This window comes from Xiphophorus maculatus, chromosome 15 (assembly GCF_002775205.1).
Source record: "Xiphophorus maculatus strain JP 163 A chromosome 15, X_maculatus-5.0-male, whole genome shotgun sequence".
NCBI lineage: Eukaryota > Metazoa > Chordata > Actinopteri > Cyprinodontiformes > Poeciliidae > Xiphophorus > Xiphophorus maculatus.
The window spans coordinates 22326740-22340109 of record NC_036457.1 but is presented as its reverse complement, the minus strand read 5'-3'; the positions used below and the strand labels follow the sequence as shown (position 1 = coordinate 22340109).

The 13370-nt window shown below is 42.2% G+C and overlaps 1 protein-coding gene across 3 annotated transcripts in view; it reads left to right on the top strand.

Annotated features, from left to right (window-relative positions):
• LOC102237794 (tyrosine-protein kinase Fyn) overlaps positions 1 to 13370 on the top strand; it is a 74083-nt gene that overhangs the window by 11802 nt on the left and 48911 nt on the right. For 2 of the 3 annotated variants that reach the window (XM_023347652.1, XM_005806021.3), the window contains exon 2: positions 7291 to 7370. The exons of the other annotated variant lie outside the window; for it this stretch is intronic. The gene's annotated coding sequence lies outside the window, so the exon portion shown is untranslated. The remainder of the gene's footprint in view (positions 1 to 7290; positions 7371 to 13370) is intronic. 3 annotated transcript variants of the gene reach the window in all.

Genomic DNA, 13370 nt, shown 5'->3' with positions numbered 1-13370 from the left:
GAAGGTGGTTTAACACAGAGGTGTATTTATGTGCCCAAAAGACAACACAGTGGCAATAAGAGGACTTAAAGTACTCATTAATATTTGATATGAATATATGATTTCCCCCCCCCCCATTGTAATGTAATGGCTAGGCTACAGAATGCTGAAATGTCATATTAAAGCTTTAGGTTATTGTTTCCTATTATACCCAAACATTTTTCATCAATGTTTTTCACAGACTGCAGAAACTAGTCGAAATGGACCATTTTAATTTATTACATCTGGACTAAAATTGTGTTGAATGAAGTTAGAAATTTTAGAATTTACAAAATCTCTATTTGAAGTAAATGTTGATCCAGACTTTTTCATTGTGTGTCATTTTGACTCATGGGGTCCAAAGAATCAGATCTTAATCTTTAAAAAAAAAAAATATATATATATATATATATATAATATATTCAACGGTATTTCATTTTCATTAATCTTAATTAATATTCCAGCTGAACAGAGAATCCATCATACGTCAGTCAGATGACTACTGTAGGCTACATGTAACTTTTCTTCCGCAGTGACAAAACACCACTGACTGTGGTCTCAATAACCTCATATGAATAATGAAAATAACCAATTGCAATTAAATTATGAACAATTCAATTTTACAGATGACTTCTCATGGGGGTGTTGATGTTGATCAGGAGGCAGAATGCAGGTTCTGCTGCCACACTGGGGCCTGGAGTTACAAGCACCACTTCATCCAAAGTTTTGAAATCGGGGAACAATTTTTCAGTTGAAGTGATCAGAGCACTTTCAGAACGAGGCGATTACTGATTCTGCAAGCACTTGCGGGAATCTTATTTTGTGCGATTTAATTACATATGGTCTTTGAAAACAGTTTAAAATGTCTGCACCAAAGCCATTGCCTTCCTACACGATTCTACTCAATTCTCATCTCCATTCAGTGCAGGAAATTTCTAATAAGCTTCATAACATCTAACTGGTGAATTATAAATATGTCACGGATATTCGTTAGCAATTGTGTGAAATTTCAAACTTCAACAGAGTCCATGCTTCCAGCAAGTTGTTGTTTCTCAATAGTTTATAGCCCAGACCGTCTGTACAAAGCAAAGCATAGAACGAGCTGCTGGTTTTTACCAGATTAGTACAAAGTGATCTGGGGTGTGAATTCTAATCTCTCAAAATGACAAACTTAAGATTTTTTCGTCATCATTTTAAAAAAGTCAGTCAAAGATGGAAAATATTTGGTTAGCGTCACCCCTTATTAGAAGATATAAACATTCACGTGTCTTCCAACTTTGGAGTTGACCTGTCCTATTGTACACTCCTCGCAACAACTATCAGAACCACTGCCCCCTAGTGGTGTCTTCTGTCCTCACACATCTGTGATACTCCGAAAGTTTGCAGATGACACCACCGTCACTGGACTGATCCAGGCCTTAGATTACACATATTTGTATGAACTATAAAGATCTCATCATTACATAAAAGCGCTCAACCAGAGGGACAGGGAGGTTATATAACCAAAGACGTTGGGAATTCTGGATTTGAACTCCTGATCCGGAGCAAGGCCTTCCTTTAATCGACTTGCAAATCCCCCCCAGTGTAGTGAGGATTAATCCGCTCCTCAGCAGCCGCTGCTGCTCAGTATTCCACTCAGAGCTGGCCGCCCTCAGGAGCGGGTGATGTGTCAATCAAATCACAGCTGATCTGGGCTCACGGGAGCATGTAATAGCTTCACGCTGCGTCCCAGTTTTAGAGAAAGATATAAAGATGCTGATTATTCTAACACGCCTCTTCCAGCACACAGTCTGCAGGGTTACTGGAAATCCACAGGAGCGCTGCAGCCTGGATGTCTTACACGTCTAGCTGGTGTTGAAGTGGCCCGACTTGTTCTTCAGAGACTAACCTTGATGTTTAACTGATCAGCCACCCACCAGCCTGCAGACTGAGGTTCATTTCCCAGCAGGGAAGCCTCAGAATCAGCCAGAATCCTCACAAGAGAACAGCTAGTGTTGTAATTTTTGTAGGTCGAAAAAGGGATGGTGACTTCTAGATTTCCTGCGTGTTTCATCGTTTGCTGCATTGGCTCACTGAAGGACCTGAGAGGAAATGAGATGGGGAAACACAGAAAGTGAAAAGAGACGGGAGGAAGCTGTGCAGAGTGTCAGACTGAACATGTGTGTTTTTTCAGTAGTCAAACCATCTCAGAATCTACTTTCCTAGTGTGATTTTCTGTTGTTTGGCGAATTCTCCGTTTTTCTGCATTACATTCTTAATATAAGCTTGGAGTCTGGACCCACTGGATGTCCAGGGGGCAGAGGATTAAAGCTCTTTAAAAAAGAGATGCAAATCAGCACAAAAATGGATAATATCTTCTGATATTAGCTTTTTTTTTACATGTTTGTAATTATCTGATAAATAAAACTGTTTTGTAGGATTTGCTTATACTGCACATACAGTTCATATTAACCTTAATGACCAATATGGAATTCTTTTTATTAAAGCTGCTATTTCAATAAGGTGCTACAAAATGTCATTTACGTTTTAAATATCAACAATTATTGAAATTGTGTCTTTCTGGGAAACATATGTTCTGCACTTTAATCTTTTTTGTTGGACCATGTTGTGACAAAAATAAAGCTTAAAAAAATCACAACTTTGACACCTTTATGAAAAAGGTGCCACTGAATCAGTCATCTTAGGCCGCAAAAATAACAAACAATGTAACATCCTGGAAGAACTGAAATAAATATGTAATATTGGTAAATATATTTTATCAGCCAGAGCAGCACTATTAATATCAGATGGCGATCTCAAATTTTCATATGGGCTTCTCTGCTGCTGTTGTCTGACAGACTGGCTACAGAGTTGGTTGAATGCTTGTCTGTCATATTAAAGTTTCAAATGATTGTTTCCATGTAAAAAAAAAAAAAAGATTCAGTGTTGCTCACATATTATAAAGAAATGTTGCACCAGTGCTTGGTAAGGATGTGTTTTACAAAGAGCTTATTCAGTTATTTGTGACTCACTTTTCCGTCAGATTACAGAAATACAGAAGTTCCAGCTCATCTTGTGACTGAAATGTTTCTCCGTTAATTCTGCCTCCAGGAATTCAGATGACTGCTCCGTTTCTCTGGAACGCTGACTCCATATGAAAAGCTTTGGACTTCTTCTCAAACGCTGGTTTTGGTTAAACAAACCAAGGTTGTAGCAACCAACCATCTACCACACAGTTCAGAACGCCAGATGTCCAATCTGGTTAAAGGTCAGGATGAAAAAAAACTGTGACTAATGTCATTTAATTGGTTTCTGTTTGCTAGAAACCCCCACCCCAATAAAGTTTGGTCTGATGGTGATTCAATTTTTTTCCAGGAGAAAAAAAAAATTGTTTTTGATAAACGGAATTCTTTTTAACACATAGAAATGACCAGATACTCCACCTTTCATCCATCAAATGTATCTAACATCATTGAAATTCTTTTAATACAAGGTGCCTTTAGAAACCGAAAATGTTTGGAACCTGCTGGCCCCTCAACACCTAGAGTCTGGGCTCTGTTCTCTGAGTCCTGCTGTGTTCAGCCATTTGAGCAGCCCACACATCTGACTGGATCTGCAGCAGGACAGAATGAGACGGCTTGTTGTGGCGTGGACTGCCTTGTGACGGCTCTGAGGATGAAGAACTATAAACCTCAGCCCCCTCCTCTTACCCGCGGCCCCTCCCGCAGCTGCTCTGCCTTTATGTTTAACCAGAGGGGTCTGCTTCTGAAAGGAGTCGGCGCAGCGGCCCCTCACCATGTCTGTCCGGACCGACACAGTGAGAACACAGGCGAGAAGCAGACAAATAACAGCGATGCTTTTCTAATGCTAATGAAGACTTCAATCACTGAGGCTAGAAAGCCTCTGAATAAGAACAGTATCCAAATGTTCAACTTCAGTGCATGATTGTGAAGTGAGAGGAAATAGATGATGATTATCTTTTTTATTTATTTGTTTTATGAGGCTTTTATATTTTTATTCAGGCCCTCTAATTGCATTTGGGTGTGGACTTTAACTAGGCCATTTTAAAATGCTTCCCACTGGAATGTGAACCTCTGCCAAAGTTTCACAGATTTTCTTCCAGGACTCAGCTGTTCCTAGCTCAGACGAATATCCCTGCTAACCAAAAGCCTGAAGCTGCCCCTACCATGCTTTGTCAGGGGGGTGAAGTGTTCAGGATTGATGTGTGGCGATAGTTTTCCACCACTAAGAGTTTTACATACAGGCTAGTGTTTTCCACGCTCAGTGCTTCAGTTGAGGTGGTCCATGCTGTGGTAGGTCCCCAGTTGCTCCGTCCTCCCTCCATGTTCAGATGATGGATTGGACAGAACTCTGGGAGATGGGTCAGAGCTTTGGTTGTTGACTTTAAGCTTCTCCACATCTTCCACTCTGACCTGCCTGCTGTGTTCCTTGGGTTTTATGATGCTTTTTGCTCATCAATGATCTCTAAAGGCCCCTACATACTCAGGCATACTTCACCCTGCAGAGGTACTTGAAGCGGACATTCTGTGGTTTCAACAGTCGGGAAACGGTGGTGGGTTCTGCCAAACATATGGGACATGATGGTGACAGCAGTGACATCCTTTTCAACTTTCTTGTGTTGCAACACTAGCTCCCATATACCAGCTCCAAATTTTATATGCACCAGTTTTGCCGGTAGTTTGGCTTGAGGAGGGAAAGAGATTGTCGCCTCATCACACAAGAGAGGAACCGTTGTTGCCTTCCATGTTTCGAGCCCTCAGACTGACTACAAATGTATGCTTAGCCTGGTAAAAAGCAACCCCTTGTTCTGTACTTTGCTTCATACAAAGTGTCTGAACCCCCGGATATTGAGATACAATTGCTTCCAATCGCTAGCGTTTGGCTATGACGTATGTAAAGCAGCAGTTTGACACTGTGAAGCTGACGAGAAATCCCCCGAGATGTCAACAGTCATTCTCCACTGTGAAAAGTGCAGAGCTGAACGAAGTGGCTGTTAATGTTAATTCAATATTTATAAGCATGGCCATCATGGACTGAACGGCTTTGTTCACTGCTGCCGCTGCTAAAACTACAGGCAGACTACAGTTCTAAAAATCGGCGTCATCGATCACAACTTCTCCTTCCGTTCGCTGATTGGCCCTGTAAAAAAGTAAATCTGCAATAGAAATCCATGTCAATGGAAGAAAGCCCAGATGGTAAACTGAAGGGAGATGAGAATCGGGTGGAATTGGATAGGAAGACAATTGTCAAGTTAATGTACGTCACACCTTTCAGATTTTAATTTGTAAAGTCTGGAAAGCTTTCAGATGGCTCTGCTGTGGCGCGTTGCCGCTCTGCAGTCCACATGTCTGATTCTGATATGTGAGAACACTTCACCACCGTCTGGAGAGGAAACTTGTCAAACCAAATTCACACCACCTCATCCTGTTGTCCTCCTTATATCTGTGTTTTCTCTCTCTCTCTCGTGTCCTCAGTGTGAGTGAGTTCCTCCGGCCTTATGTGCTCATGTGAAAGACCCTCACAAACAAACCAGCTGCAGCAGCAGCAGCAGCAGCTCTGTGCAGGTGTCTGCTACTGCATTACAGCAAAGCCTGCTCGTAATCTCGCCTCCATTAATGCTCTGCTCCGGCTAACGGTGAATCTACAGAGGCAGATTAAAGTAGATTAGCGACGCTGATCTTTAAAGTCAAATCAGTGGCTAATGACTTTGAGCATATTTGGCAGCAGTGACAGCGCATCTTTTGTAAATAAAGGTCAGCTGGGTGGCAGGCTGTGCAGTTGACCCTGGCCCTTCTGCCATACAATGTCTCCACTGTGCCCACTTAGCTGGCAGCGACTGAAAACTTTATTTATCTTCTGAACAAAAGTTGCCATGTGTTCACATCATAAATTTCTCTTTTTTTGCCACTTTGTTCCAGGGAGTTTGTGGAAGCAGTCAGGGATCCTGCTGGACTGGAATAATTAACTCAAAGCTTAACTTAAGCTTTTTGGAGAATAATATGTGTACAAGTTACGCTGGAATACAGATTATATAATAAACATTTGATTCTCATTCTGATTGAAACTATCCAGAACACAGTGGGTCACTTTCACTACATTTTTGAAGCTCAAAATGCGTCAGAACTGCATCACTCAGTGTAGTTTCAGTTTCTTTATCACTCAATAGATTGTGCAAAACACTGAACTTCCTCCAAGAAGTGCGTCCCAGTAAATTTCCCTGATGGTCATGGGTCAGATCAAACTAATGGCAGAAAAATTAAAAGTCCTCTGACCATGTAGAACTACTGTATGTAGCAGCACGACAGAGGGTTGCAACGTTGTACCTGAATGAACCACAAGACTTTTGAAGCGTTGTCTTCTGGACGGGTAGATAAAGGATAGAGACGAAGGGCAAACCAACCACACTGCAAAAAGATATAGGAGGTTGTTTTAAGTCCATAATTCTTCAATGTTGATCAAAGCATTTTTCTGATGATATAAGTGAAATGGTATGCCAGTGGAACTACGGTACTCTTTATATTAAATAATTATTGGCTTAAAACAAGGTTTTATTTTGCTGAAACGTTACTCGTCAGTTTCTTTTACTTCAAGTGAAAAGATATTTGCACATTTTAAATATCCAAAATAAGTAAATAAACCAAAGACAAATAAAACAGACTATGAAGTCTGTAAACGAACATGTTCTTCTAAATACATTCATCATTAGGCTCAGACAGGGAAACAGGCACAGCCTCCAGGTAGGACGTTCATGACAAAAAAGCATAAACTTTAGTATTGTTTTTCAAAATGCTCTCCTCTCTCTCCTCTTCAGTGATAAATAAACTGCTGTCTGGGTGCGCACCATGTTGCACTGATCTTTTTGAATATTGGACGAGGTTTTAACAACCGGTGCATGCTCTGCTGCTACCTGTTGTTTACCAGATGAAATCCGGCAGAATCATTGGTGCTGACATGTTTCCATGTTGGTGGGATTTTTTTTGATTCTCCCCTGTGGATGGGATTATTCATCCCAGCTGCTCTAATCTGCCTTCACTGAGCTTCCATGTCTGTCTTCTCCTGTGTAACATGGAAACTCTGTAATCCACCGATACAAGGCTGGAGCAGCAGCTCCGACAGGCCCTGGCCTTCCCAAAGCATTCTGGGGCAAAAAGAAATTAGCACGTTCCGTTTTCACAAAGAAGCGACGAGTAGCTGCTACAGGCACACGCGGGATGATTTTTCATATTTTATTGAATGCAGCGATGAATAATTGATCTCCTCTGTGCTCCGCAGGGCCTGTGTGTTTTTTTTTTTGGCGGTGCACAAAGCAATGTGGAGGAAATAAAGATCGTGATACGGCGCATAAACCAGAGGTATGACTCTTAACACACACACAAATACACACCCCATCCAGATGTGATCTGACTGATATGGCGAGCAGCAGGAGACGGTCATGCCGCTCCTTCTGGGGAGAGTCTGTGTTATTTTTTAAAGGGATGTTGGTCAGAGATTGTTGGTCTGTTGCTCCCTCCATACCTGTTGGATGTTAGTGTGTTTGAGGAGGGTGTGCTTCACAAAAGGTTCGTTCCTCTTACTGAAGTGGCTTTCATGAGGTCTCACTCACAGGTCAGCAGATGCGAGCAGCTAAAAGCTCAGGCGTTGTATTCCTTTGTGACCTGGAGCTCCATGCTTTCCCGCTGCCTTTGGTAAAGGTCAGAAAGGTCAACCTGTCCCGCTGCCCGGAGACCTGATGTGAGGTTAGCAGTGAGCAACGCACTCCATCCCTCCTCTGCCGCAGGCTGTCTGGATTTTATCCTCAGCTCCCGTCCACTCTGACTTCCTCACTAGATAAAAACCAGTCTGAGGAATAAACGGAGGCAGAAAGGAAAATGATCCAAATCTGTTTGAGGGAACGGGGTAGTGTGTTCTCCGAGTGAATGCTCTGGGATTGTGGTTAATGCTCCTTTGGAACACAAAGTGCAGACTTTAATTATTGGAAATCTGTGTGGACATTACAAGCTCCCTCTGATTTGGACATCATTTGAATTCTATTGAGCTACTGTAATTCTACACTGATAACCAGGGGCAGGAGACATGGACTTAAAACTTTATCACAGTATTTTATGGTACTTTTGATAAAAGTCATCATATCTTTCTTCCTGTGTACTCCAGGAAGGAAAACACTCCATTCGTTTTCTTTAGGACACATAAAGTATGATTTGTATCACTTAGCTGCACACAATAACTCCATTTAATCATATCTTCAGACATACAGATATTCATTGCTTCTCCCATTGAACAAACAGTGGAGAAAATAGTAAAACTATCAGTACAGATAGTTTCAGAAGGTTTTAAACCTTATTAACAATGATACATCAAAATTCTCAAGAAATTTATAAACGATATGATAATTCCCATCCCTACTAATCACCAGGATGCAATGCCGACTCTGCTCTGCTCTGTAAACATCAGGTCTAAACCGGGCCAGATCTAGAAGGTGGTGGGTCCCTGGGCACCAGCCCGAAAAATAAGAATAATTTATTAATGCAAAACAGAAATCATCATCCATTTTATTTATGATTTTGGTTGTAAGTTGTTGGGGGTTTTTTAACACTTTGTTTTTTGTTTTTGGTTGTGTTTTATTTTGGATATTTAAAATCTCTTCTAGTTAACTACTCTCTACAAAAATGTCTTGGTCTTTAAGAGAGCAAACTCTCAAAGACCAATAACACTGGGCTACAAAAACTATTTTTTGGAAGCTGTCTTTGTTTTTTCAACTGAATTAGGATTATTTTGCACTGCTGAATCAAAAAATGATCCATTTTTCTCAGTCAGGTTTTTATTATAATTTGACTTAGAGAAATCTGACCTTCTGATTAGATTTTTGTGACATTATCAGTTCATTTCCGTTAATATTTCTCATCCAAAAAAAGGTTTTAGGAGAAAAAAAATGTTTTCTAACAGAATGTATTAATTAAATGTTATAAACTTGTATTTCTGTAAATTGAATAATACTGACAGGAGAAAGTACATGTAAATTGAACATTTTGTCTTCATTGTGTAAAATTCTCCGTTTGTTTTCTGTCTCTCCTCCTGTTCATCATTGATCCAGATTCTCCAGATGTGAGAACAAGTCCTGCATTTTGATGCTCATGTTGTTCCATAGTTCAGAAAGTTGACCTGACTGAGAAAAACCAATGTGATTTTTGGATTCAGCTCATCAACATGACCCTAAAATAGTCAAAAAACTGCAGACAATTTTTTAGTTAATGACAATAATATGGTTATCATTAATTAATTTACTAATATTGTGCATGGTCTCAAAGCAATAACATTATCATTTATTGCATTAATTCCTGGGACAATTATTCGTGGTGATAGGAATTAGAACTGAGTGTTAGTAACTTGATGGAGGGGTTCCAACTCTGTCTTCCACTCTCAGAAGGTGTATTCATAATGCGGTGTGTGTGGGGGGGTGCATGTGTGTCGGTGAGCGGCGCTGCAGTGTGGGCTGGTCGCCGTTCTGAGTGTGATTCAGACTTTTTCAGAGCGCCGGCCTTCGCCGTGCCACAGTGAAAGGAAAAGACGTGTGACAGAGGAAGCCTAACGGGGCTTTGCAGCGTTGGCACATCAAATGCAGCCCTTCTGTGGGAACCTGGGCCCGAGTGTGTGAGTGAGTGTGTGTGTGGGCTGCAATGTAGCAAAGCTGTTGAGAAGCAGCAAATGAGTCACAGATTCCAATCATCTTGTACGACTCAGACGCTTCTTGGTGTCTCTGAGAGTTTCCGCTGCGCGCAGGAGAAAATCAGCAGACAGCAGAGGTAATTATCCTGGTTTCATCCCAGGCCTGGTGATTCTACCAACACACACTGGCTCAGCGTCAACTGGATGTTAGCAGCTCCAGGCCCATGTGTCGCTGTTGTTGTAACCCAGTTTGCCTCATGGTACCGAGATGCAGAAAGAGCAGCACTAATGAACCTTGTTAAGCGTTGCAACATTATGCTGTCACAGAGTATGGCTTTTTCATGTGCTACCGTCTCTCTCCCCCCACAACATGAACCGAAATGATCTGTCTGCTGACACCTTCCTGTTCCTCCACACTCATTATATGACTGTCACTGCATGCTGGCTCTGAACAAAGTCACAAAGATTATTTCTGTCTTTGCTAACTACGACTATCAAAGGAGAGACAGAGACGGAGCGAGCTCTCAGTCATTTTCACCTGTGTTTTGAAACGTATGTTTGTAATATCTATGGTGGAGTTATATCAGATATCTGTGAAGTGGGAAGGCTTTTAATATGAAAGCTGGACGAAACAGGAGCAGGAAGGAAGGAAAAATAATTCTGCCACCACCATAAATAGAATCTAAAGGGAAAATGGTGCAAATAGCAAAAAGAGCAAGTTGGGGAATAAACTAAACATTACAAGACATTGTATCCAAGAAATCAGGAAACTGTCTGCCTTTGTTTTTATCAAGGCAAGCCCTGTTTTTTTTTTTTTTTTTTGGAACCTGCAATAATTTATTCTCTACTTTCTATTAACAATGAGCTTTCATTAAAATATTGTGTTTATTTTATTGTTGCGCAAGGAAAAACATGATCAGACAATTTGTGTGTTCCTTTAACGAGCTGCTAAAGGTTTGGACAGCACTGCCTCTGGAGAGGCCAGGTGATGATGTCATCAGTCTGTGGGCTCATTTCCAGCTTTTGAGGCCAGTGGAGGCACACTGCTGGATGCATTTTAGGGCTACAACTTTTTTGACATCATGGAAAAATGAAAAGGAATCAGGCGAGATAACAGGGGGAGCTCTGTGGAGCTCCACAGGGCTGGTGCAGCCTCCTGGCACCTTCAGGCTCCTGAGGATAAAACTCGCTCATCTGTCCTGCTGTACGCAGATACAAACAGCCATGTGAGACGAGGCGGCCTATGATCCTCACTCAGTTGCTGCAGATTTGTTTGGAGCAACAGCCCATGTGTTTCTGTCCAACACAGCAGAGGAAATGTTCCTCCTGAGTTCAACCCTCACATCCACAGAGAAGGATTTGATCCGGTTTTTACTCCCGACACCAGGTCAACGGTGTGTCTTTGAATCCCCAGCGTCGCCCGAAACGCAGGAAGGTTGTCCTGCAGAAAGCAAAGCACTCAGCCGGCCGAGGTTGGATGTTTGTGGAGTGTGTCATCTGCTGGTGCTGATTTTAGCTGCTGTTTGGCTGAGAGTGTTTAGAGTTCAGCTGCAGCTCACAAACAGCCGACTACTGCAGAGCTCCGCCTGTGTTTCTGGGTAGCATCCAGGCTGTAAGTGGCGGTGTGAGGCTCATGTTGGTGTGTGACTGTGCAGATGGTGCAGCACCCTAACCTCTTCCTGTGTTACCCTCTCAACCTGCCCTCCCTTTAACACAGGCAGGAGACGGCAGACGCTTCCTTGTAAAGCGGAGGCGCTCCTTGTTCTCTTTGCGTCGCTGCTGTTATCTTCCATGCTAACTTCTGCTGAGATCAGCAGGGAACTCGCCGCCGTTTGGGTGGCGACTCGCTCTGAGATTTTTCAGCTGTTCTGTGGTCGGCTTGCTGCTGCTTAGAGTTTCTGATCTTTCACATCGATAACGTTGTGGACAACTACTTCAGCATACAGAGGAGCTCCTGGTCCTCATCATCACCCCTCCACTGCTGGGCTTTTGGGTTAATTTGAGGTGTTTCTGATGAGATAATGGGTTTGATTTTTATCATTGATCTCATCTATTTTTAGAGAAGAGACAAATGCTGACAGATAAGATTCAAATGATTTATGAGCAGGATGAAAATACCAACACTAGAAAACTATCAGCCGCTAATGACAACAAAGTTTGTCGTTTCTAATCTCCAGTAAACAAAAGGGCTACTTCACGGTTTGTGGGAAACCTGGACTACATCGGATCACCTTTACAACTCTCACATACTCGGGCGCACTGTGTGTGTGTTCAAACCGAGATTTCATAGTCATATTGTACAAAAAATAAATCTTAAGTGGTTACATGAAAAATCAGCAGAAAGAGATTTTTTTATTAAATCATCAGAGTAATCAATTATTAAAATAATTGTTAGTTTCACCCCTAATTAAGACCTGACACTTTTCACACTGTGGAGAAACTCACAGGATCCGTTCAGTGTGTTTGATCACTTCTCTGCTGCTTCCTCTGATGATTCTTATCGGTTCATTTTTGCATCAGTTATTTATTTCATCACGATTTTAAAACCAACTTTCCTTAAGAAGGGAAAGATCTCCTGACTGAAGGAGAGCTCTTAAACTTTCAGGGTCACCGTAAGGTTATCTGAGCAGATGTAGTGACTGAGGTTCAGCTTTCTGAATGCAGCAGACGCTTTGGTCCAAGCTGTCTCTGTTCACGCTCTGCTTCGTCATAAAGGTTTATTTACCAGTTACACCACACAGGGCTGCAGAGTGGTTCACCACAGTTGAACACCAACAGGAGATAACTTCGGCCTGTCAGTAATCAGCCACAGCCTCCATCAGCCCCCCACATGTTGGAGGTTTAGCGGTACTGTGGCTTTAATTCTAATTGGGGTGGGGCTGCAGCCATATGCCGCCTCCGGTCCCCTGGGGCTAAAGCAGCAGCTTAATGAATGTCCCACCAGGATTTAATGCTGCTTTATTTCGCCGCAGAGTGTAGCCTGTAGGGGGGGAGGAGACGGGCATCCCACCCCAGACTCCATCTTGGTCACCCCTGAGATTCAGGCCCAGACATAACTTGGATTATTTCAGTCTATGCAGTCCCACAAAATATTTCTCACCAAACTTTAATTACAGATTATGTACAATTCATCCACTCAAGAGGGATTTCAGACCACAGTTTATCACTTGGAGATAAAAACAAACACGGTTGGCTTGGCTGTAACATTTCTATACGAGTGTGGAAAAGGAAAGGCTCACATTTCTGTGTGCATGTTGCTTCCAGAGAGCAATGGAGGGGATGGATGGAGGGGACAAATAACACAATGGCTTCCTTGTTTATTTTAAGAATGCTGCAGAAGCAGAAAAAAAAATCGAGAGACTGAATCCCAGGAGCCAGTCAGAAATGAGGCAAAAAATAAATAAACAGCACAACCATTTTCTGCTACAAAGCTATACTTTTCAACATTTTTTTCAAAATAGAAGTCAGAAATGTGTGCCGTTTCACTGCTGTGGCCTATAAATAAAACTGGTGGGCCGTTCATTAAACTGCTGAGCGTCCTGGTGTTGACTCAGTCTGGTAAACAAAGAGATGATCTTGACCGCCGCACAGAAACCACGTCTGACTCTCAGCTGGGACGTCCAGACCGCCACGGGTTGTCTCTGCCCTGCACACGTCTGCCGCTCTTCAGCCAGAGAAAACAGAAACAC